Below are 13,529 nucleotides of genomic sequence, written 5' to 3'. Positions count from 1 at the left end.
TCAGTGAGGCCTGGCACGAAGTCGGCATTCCAAAACATCCCAAAGGTTTTCTGTAGGATTCAGGTCAGGATTACATGCAGGCCAGTCCATTACAGGACATTATTGTCAAGTAACCACTCCGCCACAGGCTTTGCATTAGGAACAGGTGCTTGATCGTGCTGAAAGATGCAACCGTCATCCCTGAATTGCTCTTCAACAGTGGGAAGCAAGAAGGTGCTTAAAACATCAATGTACGCCTCAGCTGTGATAGTGCCACGCAAAACAAAAAGGGGGTGCAAGCTCCCTCCACGAAAAACACGACCACACCACACCACCATCGCCTCCAAATTTTACTGTTGGCACTATACACGCTAGCAGATGATGCTCACCGGGCATTCGCCATGCCCACACCCTGCCATCTGATCGCCACACTGTGTGCCATGATTCGTCATTCCACACAACATTTTTCCACTGTTCAATCGTCCAGTGTTTACGCTTCTTACACCAGGCGAGGTGTTGTTTGGCATTTACCAGTGTAATTGTGTGGCTTATGAGAACCTGCTCGATCATGAAATCGAAGTTCTCTCACCTCCCACCTGTCATAGTAACTGCAGTGGAACCTGATGCAGTTTGGAATTACTGTGTGATGGTCTGGATAGATGTCTGCCTATTACACATTACAACCCTCTTCAGCTGTCGGCGGTCTCTGCCAATCAACGGATGAGGTTGGCCTGTACGCTTCTGTGCTGTACGTATCACTTCACATTTCCACTTCACTATCATATCAGAAACAGCGGACCTAGGGATGTTTAGTAGTGTGGAAATCTGGGATGCAGATGTATGACACAAGTGACACTCAATCACTTGACCACTTTAGAAGTCCGTGAGTTCCACGAAGCACCCCATTTTGCTCTGTCCCGATGTCTAATGACTACTGAGGTCGCTGACATGGAGTACCTAGCAGTAGGTGGCAGCACAATGCACCTAATATGAAAAATGTATGTTTTTGGCAGTGTACACGTACTTTTGATCACATAAATGTATGTCTTCAGATAAGCTGTTTTGTGATTCTGTCACAATTTCAACTGCATTTGAATGTTAGTGAGATGAATATTTATAAACTCAGCTGTATTTTGTCAAAAGAAATCAATATAGCAACAAGTAGTCTTAGATATTACTCAAAATTCATCACTGATAACACTCCTCTGAAGAAAAATAAATGTGATGGTAAGACTGGGGGAAATGAATTGTTACTCCTGTTGAAATTTTGGTGAAACCCTATAGTCCAGTTATATATTTTAATAATGAATGATATGGACTGCAATTGGGCAATGGATTTTATTTCTACATCGCAATATCTAAGAAATATGAAAACAGCTAACAGTACACAGCATGTTATCTTTTCTTTCCTATCCCTGTACAGAAAGAGGAACTGTACTTTTTCACTACAAACATATTTTAGTGTGTCAAGTTACTGATTACCTCTTTATGCCTTCATGGGAAGCTGACTGGATTTTGAAAATTCATATGTTTTCATAGATCTCAACTCAATGAGATAAATAAATGAAATTCTTTGGCCAGCGTCAGTCCACATTATTCACTATTAGAACCACATTGGGATACAGGATTCCACTAAAATTTCAATGTTAAGTATACATTTATTTTTGCCAGACTTCTTATTCCCTTTAACTATCGTCAGAGAGATGTTGTACAGGGTTGCCACAAGTTTCACCACGTGAAATTCCCTATGTTGTTGTTGTTGTTGTCTTCAGTCCTGAGACTGGTTTGATGCAGCTCTCCATGCTACTCTATCCTGTGCAAGCTTCTTCATCTCCCAGTACTTACTGCAACCTACATCCTTCTGAATCTGCTTAGTGTATTCATCTCTTGGTCTCCCTCTACAATTTTTACCCACCACGCTGCCCTCCAATGCTAAATTTGTGATCCCTTGATGCCTCAGAACATGTCCTACCAACCAGTCCCTTCTTCTAGTCAAGTTGTGCCACAAACTTACTCTTCTCCCCAATTCTATTCAATACTTCCTCATTAGTTACGTGATCTACCCATCTAATCTTCAGCATTCTTCTGTAGCACCACATTTCAAAAGCTTCTATTCTCTTCTTGTCCAAATTATTTATCATCCATGTTTCACTTCCATACATGGCTACACTCCATACAAATACTTTCAGAAACGACTTCCTGACACTTAAATCTATACTCCATGTTAACAAATTTCTCTTTTTCAGAAACGCTTTCCTTGCCATTGCCAGTCTACATTTTATATCTCCTCTACTTCGACCATCATCAGTTATTTTGCTCCCCAAATAGCAAAACTCCTTTACTACTTTAAGTGACTCGTTTCCTAATCTAATTCCCTCAGCATCACCCGACTTAATTCACCTACATTCCATTATCCTCGTTTTGCTTTTGTTGATGTTCATCTTATACCCTCCTTTCAAGACACTGTCCATTCCGTTCAGCTGCTCTTCCAAGTCCTTTGCTGTCTCTGACAGAATTACAATGTCATCGGCGAACCTCAACATTTTTATTTCTTCTCCATGGATTTTAATACCTACTCCGAATTTTTCTTTTGTTTCCTTTACTGCTTGCTCAATATACAGATTGAATAACATCGGGGACAAGCTACAACCCTGTCTCACTCCCTTCCCAACCGCTGCTTCCCTTTCATGCCCCTTGACTCTTATAACTGCCATCTGGTTTCTGTACAAATAGTAAATAGCCTTTCGCTCCCTGTATTTTACCCCTGCCATCTTTAGAATTTGAAAGCGAGTACTCCAGTCAACATTGTCAAAACCTTTCTCTAAGTCTACAAATGCTAGAAACGTAGGCTTGCCTTTCCTTAATCTATTTTCTAAGATAAGTCATAGGGTCAGTATTGCCTTACGTGTTCCAACATTTCTGCAGAATCCAAACTGATCTTCCCCGAGGTCGGCTTCTACCAGTTTTTCCATTCGTCTGTAAAGAATTCGCGTTAGTATTTTGCAGCAGTGACTTATTAAACTGATAGTTCGGCAATTTTCACATCTGTCAACACCTGCTTTCTTTGGGATTGGAATTATTATATTCTTCTAGAAGTCTGAGGGTATTTCACCTGCCTCATACATCTTGCTCACCAGATGGTAGAGTTTTGTCAGGACTGGCTCTCCCAAGGCCGTCAGTAGTTCCAATGGAATGTTGTCTACTCCTGGGGCCTTGTTTCGACTCAGGTCTTTCAGTGCTCTGTCAAACTCTTCACGCAATATCGTATCTCCCATTTCTTCTTCATCTACATCCTCTTCAATTTCCATAATATTGTCCTCAAGTACATCGTCCTTGTATAGACCCTCTATATACTCCTTCCACCTTTCTGCTTTCCCTTCTTTGCTTAGAACTGGGTTTCCATCTGAGCTCTTGATGTTCATACAAGTGGTTCTCTTATCTCCAAAGGTCTCTTTAATTTTCCTGTAGGCAGTATCTATCTTACCCCTAGTGAGATAAGCCTCTACATCCTTACATTTGTCCTCTAGCCATCCCTGCTTAGCCATTTTGCATTTCCTGTAAATCTCATTTTTGAGACGTTTGTATTCCTTTTTGCCTGCTTCATTTACTGCATTTTTATATTTTCTCCTTTCATCAATGAAATTCAATATTTCTTCTGTTACCTAAGGATTTCTACTAGCCCTTGTCTTTTTACCTACTTGATCCTCTGCCGCCTTCACTACTTCATCCCTCAGAGCTACCCATTCTTCTTGTACTGTATTTCTTTCCCCCATTCCTGTCAATTGTTCCCTTATGCTCTCCCTGAAACTCTGTACAACCTCTGGTTTAGTCAGTTTATCCAGGTCCCATCTCCTTAAATTCCCACCTTTTTGCAGTTTCTTCAGTTTTAATCTACAGTTCATAACCAATAGATTGTGGTCAGAGTCCACATCTGCCCCTGGAATTGTCTTACAATTTAAAACCTGGTTCAGACGGCTTGCTCTTTCATTTCTCTCCCCCAATCCATATTCACCCACTATGTTTCCTTCTCTCCCTTTTCCTACTCTTGAATTCCAGTCACCCATGACTATTAAATTTTCATCTCCCTTCACTACCTGAATAATTTCTTTTATCTGATCATACATTTCATCAATTTCTTAATCATCTGCAGAGCCAGTAGGCATATAAACTTGTACTACTGTAGTAGGCATGGGCTTCGTGTCTATCTTGGCCACAATAATGCGTCCACTATGCAGTTTGTACTAGCTTACCCGCACTCCTATTTTTTTTATTCATTATTAAACCTACTCCTGCATTATCCCTATTCGATTTTGTATTTATAACCCTGTATTCACCTGACCAAAAGTCTTGTTGCCCCTGCCACCGAACTTCAGTAATTCCCACTATATCTAACTTTAACCTATCCATTTCCCTTCTTAAATTTTCTAACCTACCTGCCTGATTGCGGGATCTGACATTCCATGCTCCAATCCGTAGAATGCCAGTTTTCTTTCTCCTGGTAACGACGTCCTCCTGAGTAGTACCCGCCCGGAGATCCCAATGGGGGACTATTTTACCTCCGGAATATTTTACCCAAGAGGACGCCATCATCATTTAACCATACAGTAAAGCTGCATGCTCTCGGGATAAATTACGGCTGTAGTTTCCCCTTGCTTTCAGCCGTTCGCAGTACCAGCACAGCAAGGCCGTTTTGGTTAATGTTGTAAGGCCAGATCAGTCAATCATCCAGACTGCCCCTGCAACTACTGAAAAGGCTGCTGCCCCTCTTCAGGAACCACACATTTGTCTGGCCTCTCAACAGATACCCCTCCGTTGTGGTTGCACCTTTGGCACGACCATCTGTATCGCTGAGGCACGCAAGCCTCCCCACCAACGGCAAGGTCCATGGTTCATGGGGGTAGGAAAATTTCCCCATATTTCCCTGATATCCAGACAAGTTTTAGCATTTTTCCCTGACAAGTTTTGAGAGCGCAAGGGCAAGTTAAGATGTAAGTTGACAATCTGTCTTTGCAGCTATGGTACCAGAAAAAATAGTGCAAATGTGGAAATAGCTAAAAAAGCTTGCAAGTACTAACATCAACATCTTTTGTAATGAACTGTTTTTAGATGGAGAAAGCAAGCCAAGTGGTATGTGTGTTCCATTTCAACCACTGATGTTATTTTATTTCAATAAAACGAAACACATTTGGTAGCAGAAATACACATTTTCTTGGAGTTGCAAGACGGATTTGAAACACCTTCACTGACTTCAGAAACAACCTTAGAAAAAAAAGTAGGCCTCTTGAAAAAAGTGTATAAGGTAGAGAAGAATTTTGTTAACCAACACTGTAGGTGACCGCCAATAAAATGCTGGTTCTATGTTCGTTATTGTCTGTTATTAATCACTATGTTATATCTATTTTACAACTAATGTGTGATTTTTCTTTGAAAAATATACAAGTACATAGTGTACAAACCGCCAGCAACTGACACAATTTTCTTCTTCTTATCGCCCATACTTTCTAAAATATAAACTACTTTTGAAGCACCAAATTGTACTAGAGCAAATAAAATGTCTATAAAACACCACACTGTACAATGTACTTGTAGTGAGACAGTAACAATTCCTGAAGTCCACTGCCCATGGTCTCTGGCCTGCTGAGGAGCACCGCAGTCCTGGGTCCATAGGCAAACCATGAAAATCCACTGCATTACGTCACAAAACAGACCTGACCTATGGGAAGATTGGTGCATGTTAGTGGGAACTGAATGGCTTCACACTGGCAGGCCTGATCCATCATAGGTACCCGCAGAAACAGCCTCTGGTTTTGGCCAGTCATGGAAATCCACCCATGTGGTCAACCATTCACATGTCAAAGACAGCATGTTGATGAAATGAGACCACAGTGATCAATCCATGCAACAGATAACTTGTTCAAATACTCTCGAGAATCAATTATAATGAGGATAGGTAGCAACTCACCATACAGATGATTGCTGAGCCACAGACAGGCACGTAGAAAAGACAATCACACTCTCACAATTACATTTTCGACCATAGCTTTTGTCAGAAAATGTAAGCACACACACACACACACACACACACACACACACACACACACATTCACACAACCCTCAGACACAACTCATGCACACACGACCGCTGTTTCCAGCCAATGCGTCTACACTCTCTCAGAATCATATCCAAACAAACCAGTCCTTACACCTCCCAGCCTCTCGTTGGCAGCTTACAGCCTAGTGACAAGAAGAGGTGGGAGCACTGACTGCAAGCTGAGGGGAGAGGCAGTACGAATGACTGAGTATGGAAGTAGTGCATGTACACAGCTGCACCCAGCCAGAGGCAATGCATGACACATCAGTAAACAAACCATTTTATCTACTGAGACAAAAACGAGGTTTTTCCAGTGTTTTTTGAAATTCCCCTAATTTCCCTGTTGTGTTTGAAATTCCCTGACTTCCAGAACCTGCGGCGACCCTGTTATAAGTGGCTAGTTTTCAGTAACACATTAAATTCTCTTGTTGCTATTTTCAAATCTGCTTCTTTCAGCAAAACACAGCAGAGTTTGTAAAAATTTAATGTCACTAACATTCTCATGCAGTTGAAATTGTAACAGAATCATAAAAAAAGAAATATAGTCAAATATTCTCACACATGTTGTTCCAAACCCACATTAATTCTCGTTTCACCACCTATTGACGGCACTTAAATATTACATAATTTCACTGGAAAGACCTGTAGTCGCTTGAATAGTATGCTAGATATGAAAGTTTCGCATATAAATCATATGGCGAAATACTCTCTTCTTTGTGTATTGCCATTTGCCAAAATCTTGTTACGATATCTGAAACCGTTGAGGAGATACAAGGAATTCTATGAATAATTCATTCTGGCTCTTTCACTGGTGCGCTTTATTTACAATCCATTTTCTTGAGACTGGGAACAATATTAATATCCTTCAAGGTTTAAAGGAAAATTCTGTATGGTAGTTACATTTCATAAGCAGTTACAATTGACCTAACAAGTACCATACGCAAATCCACAGCAACCTCTAATTTTCACTGCAAACTTTCCAAAATTCTAACCAAAGTTTACCTAACCCTAAAATATCACTGTAAATATGACAGTTAACGAAATGATATGCAGTTCACCATGAAGCTGACAAATGAAGCTGTCAGACAAGTGAAAACAAAATTTTTTTACTTAATAGTTTCTTTACCCAATGATTTGAGAATGACTGCACTTCAACTGGCTCATGTGCCCTGCTATTCATTGAGTCAAGCTAGTCAGCTATCTTCCACACAATCATATACTGTGTGAGAGTTTCATCACGTGAGGTAGTCGTCACCCCCACCTGCTAGTGTGACATCTAGCAAACTTGCTGAGAACCTTGCTGTGTGAGACAGGTTTTAGTTATATCAGGTAGCACATGTATGTTTCACCACAACCACCAACTAGTATACCAGTCACTGACTTTAACATCACTACTGAAAAAATCCACAGCATTACTAGTAAATACATCCTCATAACAGAACCCTCAAAATCACACTCCCCTCACCATTATTTATTTGCTAGGAAATTAAAAAATGGAATTGGATGAGTATACAATATTAGTGAATTGGCGAAGTGCAGAGGGGAAAAGAAAAGGTAAGCAGGCATGGCCATCAGTTTAATAAATCAGTGATGCTAAGTACTGACACAAATTATTTACAGGAGAATGGAAAGACTGGTAGAAGCTGACCTCAAGGAAGATCTCTGAGATAACGTAGAAATATGCAAGGCAATGCCGACAGCTTATTTAGTAAACTGGTTTAAGAAAGGGAAACATATGTTTACAACATTTGTAGACTTACAGAAATGTTTGACAATACTGACTCAACCACACTCTTCAAAATTCCAAAGGTAGCAGGGTTTAAATAGAGGGAGTCAAAAGCTATTCACAACTTACACAGAAACCAGACTGCTGTTACAGGTATCTTAGGATGTGAAAGGGAAGCAGTAATTGAGAAGGAAGCGATACTGGGTTGTAGCCTATCCATCACATTATTCTACATGTAAACTGAGCAAGCTGGCACGGAAACAAAGGAGAAGTTTGGAAAAGGGATTAAAATTCTCATCAGGGAGAAGAAATAAAAACTATGAGATTTGCTGATGACTTTGTAATTCTGTCTCAGACAGAACAGAACTGAAGTGCAGTTGAATGCAGTAAGTAAGATGATCACCGCAAAAAGTGAATCGAGCAATGAGGGAATTAGATTAGAAATGGACACATCAAAAGTAGTGAGTGGTTTTTGCAACAACAACTGTGGTAGCTGTTAATCATCCAGTGCCAACACTTCAGCATCTTTTTTTTAAAGCAACCAGAAGCCTCCTCACATTCATGAAAGTCCATAACAGAGGTTTGCACAAATGCAGATATCCACTAAAATAATTGTTTTGTAGTTAAAATTAAATGACAATATCAATCTTCTTATATGCTGTTTGTCGAATTGTGTTACTGTTTCCATACCTATTTTCTGGGTACAACAGCTTTAGTTGCATCTGAAAATTGTTCATTTGTAATGGATAGATAAAAAAATGTACTCACCAAGCAGTGGCAGGAGAATACAGACACAAAGTTGTTTAACTTTTACAAGCTTTCGGAGCCAGTGGCTCCTGCTTCTGGCAGAAGAGTTAAAGGGGAAGGAAGTGGGATGAAGGTAAAGGACTGGAGGGGTTTAGGGAAAGTGGTACACTTCAGAAAAGACATCCAGACCCTGCGTCAGGAGAGTGTTACCAGATGGAATGAGAAGGAAATCCACCCGCTATTATGACCCCTATGTCTCAGGATCAGATATAGCTATCAAGCTGAAATTTATGTCATGTACTAAGGTCCACATTCTCTCAGAGCAGTCTAAAAAAGTTAAGTATCTAAGTACACGTAGTGAAAACATATGGCCATTTATGTCACACATTTTAATACTTACAAACTCACTCATCAAAACCTATGGGTGAACTGGTGGTCTAACATACAGCACATTCTTGGAAACAGAGAGATTGAAGGTTCGAATGTCGGTCAGACCACAGATTTATTCATTTTAACTTAGTGTTGTGTACATAGTTCCGCATAGTCAGCGCGTACACAACTTTCCCACTAGACCGTGCGCCGCTAAGAACAATAGCGCAGGCGCAGTGCTCGTCTGTCTTCGCACTACGAGATGGACCAAATTCTGCTTCCGCCGATCCGCGTATTAATATGTAATGCAGCCAATGAGATTGCTGCTAACGTAGAACCTTTTCTCCTTGCAGATCACACTCGTGCAGTGATACCTGAACGCGCGAGGTATTATAACGAGTGTACAGACCTCCGATTAGTCAGTCTGCATTTGTCTATAGTCAAGTTTCAGTCTTGTCCTGTACATAGCCATGAAGAGAAATGTATAGACACTGTCAAGTATCCGAGATATGTGAGAATAAGATTAACGTACCAAGACCAAAGGAACTTCAGATTGTCAATTGTAAATAGCATCCAGAATCAAGTTAAGTAATTCTATGCTAGTTATTATTTTAATAAATGTGTGTGAAAATTAATCAAGTTCTGTTTAAAGTTGGTCACCATCAATCTGCTACTCTAAGCGTGCAAGTGGCATTTCTATCGTCTGACCTAAAGGCAGAAGATAAATACGCCACGATAAGACCACGAGACATACTGCTGATACTCGCCTACTTCGTTAGAGCGACAAGTCAAATAATCTGATGGTGTGTGTACTGAAGGTCTTACAGTACGCACACCACACTTAGCTTTCATCTCTCAATGATGCGAGGAGTTGCCAGAAACAATGAGTGGGTCAGATTCCACATTAAACTTGGGTCCCCTTAATCCAGTTGGACAACTGGAATAGGTTATGAACATGCAAGTCACTGAAATGACATTCAATAGAAATACTTGCACTAGGCCACTGACCCATATGAAATAATAACAATAACAATAATAATAACAATAACAATTATTATTATTATTGTACAAAATGAAGTCACCCGAGCAATTAATTCTACGCACAATTGGGAAGCCCCTGGAAATGATAAAACAGCAAATTTCTGGCTAAAGAAGTTCACCTCAACACATTCACATCTAACTAAATTATTTAACATATCTAAAAGAAAGATGATGAGACTTACCAAACAAAAGCGTTGGCAGGTCGATAGACACACAAACAAGCACAAACATACACGCAAAATTCTAGCTTTCACAACCAACGGTTGCCTCGTCAGGAAAGAGGGAAGGAGAGGGAAAGACGAAAGGATTTGGGTTTTAAGGGAGAGGGTAAGGAGTCATTCCAATCCCGGGAGCGGAAAGACTTACCTTAGGGGGAAAAAAGGACAGGCATATACTCGCACATGCACCCGCACGCGCACCCGCACCCCCACGCGCGCACGCACACACACACACACACACACACACACACACACACACACACACACACATATCCATCCGCATATACACAGACACAAGCAGACATTTGTAAAGGCAAAGAGTTTGGGCAGAGATGTCAGTCGAGGTGGAAGTACAGAAGCAAAGATGTTGTTGAAAGACAGGTGAGGTATGAGCAGCGGCAAATTGAAATTAGAAATTAGCGGAGATTGAGGCCTGGCGGATAGCGAGAAGAGAGGATATGCTGAAGGGCAAGTTCCCATCTCTGGAGTTCTGACAGGTTGGTGTTAGTGGGAAGTATCCAGATAACCCGGATGGTTTAACACTGTGCCAAGATGTGCTGGCCGTGCACCAAGGCATGTTTAGCCACAGGGTGATCCTCATTACCAACAAACACTGTCTGGCTGTGTCCATTCATGCGAATGGACAGTTTGTTGCTGGTCATTCCCACATAGAACGCTTCACAGTGTAGGCAGGTCAGTTGGTAAATCACGTGGGTGCTTTCACACGTGGCTCTGCCTTTGATCATGTACACCTTCCGGGTTACAGGACTGGAATAGGTGGTGGTGGGAGGGTGCATGGGACACGTTTTACACCGGGGGCGGTTACAAGGGTAGGAGCCAGAGGGTAGGGAAGGTGGTTTGGGGATTTCATAGGGATGAACTAAGAGGTTACGAAGGTTAGGTGGACGGCGGAAAGCCACTCTAGGTGGAGTGGGGAGGATTTCATGAGGGATGGATCTCATTTCAGGGCAGGATTTGAGGAAGTTAACAGTTACATTGCAGACCCATACACATTTCCTGATACACTTACACATGGAATAACTTATCTGAAACCTAAAGATCAAGCAGACACAGCAAACCCAGCTAAATATGAACAAAAAGGCTGTTGCAAAGGAACACGAGGATGTAAAGAGCAACTGATAATAGATGCAGAGGTTACATATCAAGCTAAAACCAAACAAAGGTCACTACACTACGCATACATTGATTACCAAAAAGCTTTTGATAGTGTACTCCACTCATGGTTACTACAAATATTGGAAATATACAAAGTAGATCCTAAATTGATACAGTTCCTAAACATAGTAATGAAAAATTGGAAAACCACACTTAATATCCAAACAAATTCAAATAATATCACATCACAGCCAATACAGATTAAGCGTGGAATATACCAAGGAGACTCATTTAGTCCTTTCTGGTTCTGTCTTGCTCTAAACCCACTATCCAACATGCTAAATAATACAAATTATGGATACAATATTACTGGAACATACCCACACAAAATCACACATCTGCTGTACATGGATGATCTAAAACTACTGGCAGCAACAAATCAACAACTCAACCAATTACTAAAGATAACAGAAGTATTCAGCAATGATATAAATATGGCTTTTGGAACAGACAAATGTAAGAAAAATAGCATTGTCAAGGGAAAACACACTAAACAAGAAGATTACATATTGGATAACCACAGCAGCTCCACAGAAGCGATGGAAAAAAACAGATGCCTATAAATATCTTGGATACAGACAAAAAATAGGAATAGATAATACAAATATTAAAGAAGAACTAAAAGAAAAATATAGACAAAGACTAACAAAAATACTGAAAACAGAATTGACAGCAAGAAACAAGACAAAAGCTATAAATACTTATGCTATACCAATATTGACCTACTTATTTGGAGTAGTGAAATGGAGTAACACAGACCTAGAAGCACTCAATACACTTACACGATCACAATGCCACAAACATAGAATACATCACATACATTCAGCAACAGAAAGATTCACATTAAGCAGAAAGGAAGGAGGAAGGGGATTTATTGACATAAAAAACCTACATTATGGACAGGTAGACAATTTAAGAAAATTCTTTATAGAACGAGCAGAAACTAGGAAAATACACAAAGCAATCACTCTTATAAATACATAGGCTACACCATTGCAATTTCATAACCACTTCTACAACCCTTTAGATCACATAACATCAACAGATACGAAGAAAGTGAATTGGAAGGGGAAAACACTACATGGCAAGCACCCGTATCATCTAACACAGCCACACATCGATCAAGACGCATCTAACACATGGATGAAAAAAGGCAATATATACAGTGAGATGGAAGGATTCATGATTGCAATACAGGATCAAACAATAAACACCAGATATTACAGCAAGCATATTATTAAAGATCCCAATACCACATAGATAAATGCAGACTTTGCAAACAACAAATAGAAACAGTAGATCACATCACAAGTGGATGTACAATACTAGCAAACACAGAATACCCCAGAGTACATGACAATGTAGCAAAAAATAATATATCAACAACTTGCCATACAACATAAACTAATAAAACAACACGTTCCCACATGCAAGAATGCACCACAAAATGTACTGGAGAATGATGAATACAAATTATACTGGAACAGAACCATTATAACAGATAAAACACCACCAAATAACAAACCTGACATCATACTCACCAATAAAAAGAAGAAATTAACACAACTAATCGAAATATCCATACCCAATACAACAAATATACAGAAGAAAAAAGGAGAAAAAAATGAAAAATACATCCAACTGGCTGAGGAAGTCAAGGACATGTGGCATCAGGATAAAGTTGACATTATACCAATTATACTATCAACTACAGGAGTCATACCACACAATATCCACCAGTACATCAACGCAATACAGCTACATCCAAAGGTATATACACAACTACAGAAATATGTAATAATTGATACATGTTCAATTACTCGAAAGTTCCTAAATCCAATGTAACATATACCATACAGTTAAAAGGAAGTCACGCTTGATCAAGGTCCGCGTCACTATCCGTTTTTAACCAGACCTAAGGTCTGAGAAAGGAAAAAAGATAATAATAATGTATGTACATAATTAAGTTTGTAAAGTTCGTACAGAACCCTCAAGAGTGCGAGTTGTCCTTGCACTTCTCTGGTTTTTCTACACGCCAGTTTTCGTGCAGTCATCATCTGAAACCCTGAAGGCCCTTATATAACTATTTTACAAATTTGAAGATAAAGTTACAATACGCAATGACAAGTTGGTAATATGGAAAAAGGCACAATTTACACTTTCCTGCGAACTAAAATTTACA

General features: G+C 40.0%; 1 protein-coding gene across 2 annotated transcripts in view; it reads right to left on the bottom strand.

Moving 5' to 3' along the window:
- Window positions 1-13,529, bottom strand: part of LOC126187775 (nuclear valosin-containing protein-like) — a 167,519-nt gene that overhangs the window by 128,669 nt on the left and 25,321 nt on the right. The window lies entirely within an intron of this gene.

Source organism: Schistocerca cancellata, chromosome 5, assembly GCF_023864275.1.
Source record: "Schistocerca cancellata isolate TAMUIC-IGC-003103 chromosome 5, iqSchCanc2.1, whole genome shotgun sequence".
Classification (NCBI taxonomy): domain Eukaryota; kingdom Metazoa; phylum Arthropoda; class Insecta; order Orthoptera; family Acrididae; genus Schistocerca; species Schistocerca cancellata.
Note: the sequence above shows the minus strand (reverse complement) of the source record. Positions and strands in the feature narration are given on the sequence as shown.